This window comes from Poecilia reticulata, linkage group LG10, assembly GCF_000633615.1.
Source record: "Poecilia reticulata strain Guanapo linkage group LG10, Guppy_female_1.0+MT, whole genome shotgun sequence".
Taxonomy (NCBI): domain Eukaryota; kingdom Metazoa; phylum Chordata; class Actinopteri; order Cyprinodontiformes; family Poeciliidae; genus Poecilia; species Poecilia reticulata.
Window position 1 is genome coordinate 9628310 of NC_024340.1, and position 5360 is coordinate 9633669.

Sequence of the window (5360 nt, forward strand, 5' to 3'; positions counted from 1 at the left end):
GGTGTAACACACTGCCCTGAACTCGACCTGTCGGTCAGTCTTAGCCCAGCCCCAGACACTGACCACATGCAACAGAAGCCCTGTCAGCTAAAGCAGAGTCAACACAGTGACCAACCCCAACAAAGACCCCATTCWCGAGGACAGACTGAAAGGAAAAGGAACACAAAGGTGGTACTGAATAACAGATACACTTTCATTTTGAGAAGGTTCTCTAAGAAATAATTATAATATCCYCTATTGCAGACAGTTTGKACTTTCAAAACTCCCATGCATGACTGGATAGCATGTATATAGACTCACAGAAAACATAGATTTACATCTGCATGGACCATACAGTAAAARGAAGAAAAACAGTGGGAAAACAGGTGACTTCCTGTTTAAAGGGGGCGGCTTTGGGTGCTCCTGCCAGAGCTCTGGGTCCTCCTCATTCTTGTTTGGAGTGGCATGCTRTACTGAGCTTTCCAAGAAMAAAAAGTCACTTCCTGGTCTGAGGGGCGAAGCTTAGATGACGTCACAATACAACGATATAGGATTGTCAGGCATCCAAACAGGATCAATCATGCCAAGTTTGGTGCCACTTGACCTTTATATGTGAAAGTTTTAGAGTTTTGTTTGCTTGAGCAAGTACGCCAAGTTTGCCGCTTGGTCACACCCCCTAAGCATATACGAAAACTCAATTTTTTGATAACTTTTAATGCCCCACCCCTTAACTGCATCCTGACTAAAAGGGAAGTTGATGGCTCAAAATCTCTATGAAGAATTTGTTAAAGTACTGACCCTCCCAGGGCTGTGTAAGTGCCATGCCAGGTTCAGCACAAACAACGTTACTAGGCTGTGGTTTGTGCCWCAGTTTAATGGCCGCAGCATATGACCCAAGCCTAGGTGATGTCCCCACTTTCTACTCTATGAGTAGAAAGGTAGAACAGAGAGCAACAGAGAGTATACTGACCAGCAGCATCTCTGTCTGGTTTGGGGTGTGTAATGCTTCTGACTGGAAATGCATGAAGAGAGTTGTGAGGACAGGACAGGACAGGACAGCTAAGAGAATCATCTGGACTGCAACATATGTAAACAATACAAACAGTATCATAAATCTTTATAAAAAATCAAAGTCTGTGCACAAGATATTCAGAATAATTCAAGCAAAAAACCCCTTACTGTCCAGGGCTCGGTCAATTACAAAAGACCCCTTCCATCCTCACCATGGCTTGTTCTCCCTGCTGCCCTCTGGGAAAATGTTCAGCAATTTCAAATGAAGAACAACCGGATTCCACAACAGCTTCAACCCTCATTTCATGAGCCTAAGTTCCATTAATCTTTTTATTGTATATATTAATATTGATAATTTTTGCTGTATATTTATATTATTCTTGTAGCCTTGCAACTACATTTTGCTCAATATGTAACTYTTTAAATGTGAAGTTGAATGACAAAGTTTATGAGTGTCTATATCMACTTGTGTATACCTGTGAGCGTGTGTGCATGACGCAGTGCTGCATGGCAGCACTATAATCCTAATTTGTGTGTATGTTTTCCGTGTATGTGTGTATATTTCTGTACAGGTGTGTTTTGAAGAACCAGAGGCTGTTAGACTAACACCTGAACGATGCATTGTTCCTCATCAGCACCATGTTAGAGGAAGCTTAAAACATCGGCATGGTAACTAGTAATAAGTTATACATAATTTTGTATAACTTATAAGTTTGAACAGCTTTATTATATTTATGCTACATGACTTGCAAAAAACCTGGTTTTACTGTTCTGCTTCAAATAGTGTTTGAGTTTTAAACAGTATTCACTCTTTAAAATAGTCATTATGAGTCAATAAATATATAAAGTTGCATTCAAAAGTAAAAAAAANTGAGTAGAAAGGTAGAACAGAGAGCAACAGAGAGTATACTGACCAGCAGCATCTCTGTCTGGTTTGGGGTGTGTAATGCTTCTGACTGGAAATGCATGAAGAGAGTTGTGAGGACAGGACAGGACAGGACAGCTAAGAGAATCATCTGGACTGCAACATATGTAAACAATACAAACAGTATCATAAATCTTTATAAAAAATCAAAGTCTGTGCACAAGATATTCAGAATAATTCAAGCAAAAAACCCCTTACTGTCCAGGGCTCGGTCAATTACAAAAGACCCCTTCCATCCTCACCATGGCTTGTTCTCCCTGCTGCCCTCTGGGAAAATGTTCAGCAATTTCAAATGAAGAACAACCGGATTCCACAACAGCTTCAACCCTCATTTCATGAGCCTAAGTTCCATTAATCTTTTTATTGTATATATTAATATTGATAATTTTTGCTGTATATTTATATTATTCTTGTAGCCTTGCAACTACATTTTGCTCAATATGTAACTYTTTAAATGTGAAGTTGAATGACAAAGTTTATGAGTGTCTATATCMACTTGTGTATACCTGTGAGCGTGTGTGCATGACGCAGTGCTGCATGGCAGCACTATAATCCTAATTTGTGTGTATGTTTTCCGTGTATGTGTGTATATTTCTGTACAGGTGTGTTTTGAAGAACCAGAGGCTGTTAGACTAACACCTGAACGATGCATTGTTCCTCATCAGCACCATGTTAGAGGAAGCTTAAAACATCGGCATGGTAACTAGTAATAAGTTATACATAATTTTGTATAACTTATAAGTTTGAACAGCTTTATTATATTTATGCTACATGACTTGCAAAAAACCTGGTTTTACTGTTCTGCTTCAAATAGTGTTTGAGTTTTAAACAGTATTCACTCTTTAAAATAGTCATTATGAGTCAATAAATATATAAAGTTGCATTCAAAAGTAAAAAAAATTTTTTATCAACAAATGCTTAATCAGTTAATTCACATTAAAACAGCATAATATTTTTGTGTTTGGAGCTCTATTAATATAAATATTGCATAATCAATCAGATTAGAAATGATCCCTGTGAGTTTGAAATGTCAGACTCCTCTCCCAGCCACACAATCACACATCTGTCTTTTTCTGTGGTGAGTTGGAAGGTGTTCTATGGAGCCTCCTGCTGCAGGACTTGTCTGGGACCCAGGCTGTCTTGACAACGCAGAGCTGAATTCCACTCTGGCCCTGAAGGTGGAGCTTCTGTCACTTCAGGTTCACGCTTTTCTCCATATTCATCCATGTTTTCACAAAGAYGATCTATTTTATCTGTTTATGCATCTGATCTTCTCATGTAGTCCATGTAAAGTAAAAGCTAYAGTGCATTGTAAAAGTTCTCAAGTACTTAACATTTTCCACATTTTTTTACAACCAGAAACTTGAATCAGAATTGTATGCGGCATTCCAACACAAACTACTACAAATTAYTATTWWAAAAAATCATACACTGTTTTCTCATTTGTATAAAGCCGTGTTTMTCAACCCTGGTCCTCAGCCCTCCTGCTCTGCATGTTCTAGATGTGGCTCTGTTCCAGAACAGCTGATTCAAATAATTGCATGACCATCAAGTACTGCAGAAGTCTGTTAATCACCCAGAGATACAATACAGGTGTGGCAGAAGGGAAACACCTAAAACATGCAGGACAGGGGGGCGGTGAGGACCAGGGTGGAGAAACACTGGTATAAAGCAATATAGAACTTTTTTTTCTTACCATAGATGTTATACCTGGCCCAGCATATGGTCAGGGGTTTGATTAGCGGCTATAGTCACGTGTTGATCTGTGGCCCAGTCCAAATGCTTGCACTTCCACCCTTGTGTCCTTCAAGGTTTTCAATTCATCGCTGCATGTGAAGTTTTGATTTAAAAAGCGGGAATGTGGCAATGTTTGTTTTGTCCTTATTGAAAATTTTAAAAATATCATAAGRCACACATCAGTAACAAAAATGTTTGATATGATAAACTGAGCACTTTTTGAAAAAAAAAAAAAAGAATAGTGACACAAACAGTGTGAAGAAACTTAAATTTAGCTACAATTTGGGATAAAGATTGTGCTTTTATGTTGCTGCAATGTTTAGGTACTTCATTAAAGAAGGTAATTTCACTTAAAATTGTTTAAAAAGGGGTATTTTAAGGAAATGGCACTTTTGAATTGAACATTTTAATTATTACCATAATTTGACTCTTCATGCTCTTTCAGAAGACCAAGTTTTACTACATCAAAACTTAAAAGCAGCAAACATTTCAATATAAAGTTCTGAAATCTTTCTAAAAACTTTAATGAATTTGCAATTGGAAAAAAACTGTTTTGTTGTCTCAATATCTGAGTCACAAAACAGGTTTATATTGAATTTATTTTTCAGAAACGCATTACAGAGTAAACTTCATACATAATTTTGAAATTAATAATTTTTTTTGTGGGAGTGGAAAAGAAGGGTATTTGGTACTTATTTTGTTTAGAGATATCCAAATTTTTAAACAAATGTTTTCTTCTCAAGTAGGGCTGGATGATATGAGGAAAATCTAATATCCCATTATATTTTTGCTATATCACAGTACAGAATATATATTATAATAATTTTAAATTAGCTCAAAAATTATCTTAAACTATAGACCCCTTGCAGCATGATGTCACCCATGCAAGTTCCCACCCCATTTCCCTGCTAGACTTAAATGTAAGTTCCATAAATGAAAGAAAAAGGTATGCAGCGCTTTGCTATGACTTATCTACACTATGACAAGATAAGGCCAGAATATAGTTTTAATAATAAAATTAAATAACGAGGGAGAGGGAAGCAGGTCAGTTTTAACTTACGATATCTATAAATCAATGGGAGCCCTGAGCTTGTTTCTCTGCAACAAAACGGTCCCATTTGAGAGTGATGGGAAACACTGACACCCAAAGTGTGTTGCTTATACACAGGGTGTTTGGTCTCTAAGTGGTGAAGGAGTTTTGAAGGCTTCATGTCATCCATAAAATTTCAACTATGTGGCATTTACTGTGCATACCAGAGCTTTCAGTGGAAAAACAAAAGTTCCAGATCGTTTTATTTATTTTTTTTATACTTTATTTTTGATGGGACTTTTATACAGGGCAAACCATAACAACAACAAGAAGGAAAAAAAAAGAAAAAAAATATATACCAATAAAAAAAAGGAAAGGAAAAATATATATCACAACTAGGACACACAGCACTCAAAACAGAGAGGTCACTAAGTGAGGGAGACAGCTATACCATACAAAAAGATAAAACTAAAACTCACAGATAACTGACAAACAGGTTACAGTGTATGTAAAGTTCCATGAAGAGTCAGACAGGTGGGAGTTTCTTTGCAGATTAACCAAGTCCTGCCAAGCCACTCAGCACCAGACTCCAATTACCACACCTAGTGAGGAAATAATGATACTCAACTTACTTTAGAGTTCCTATATGTGAACCATTTCAACCAATATTTTTTTATT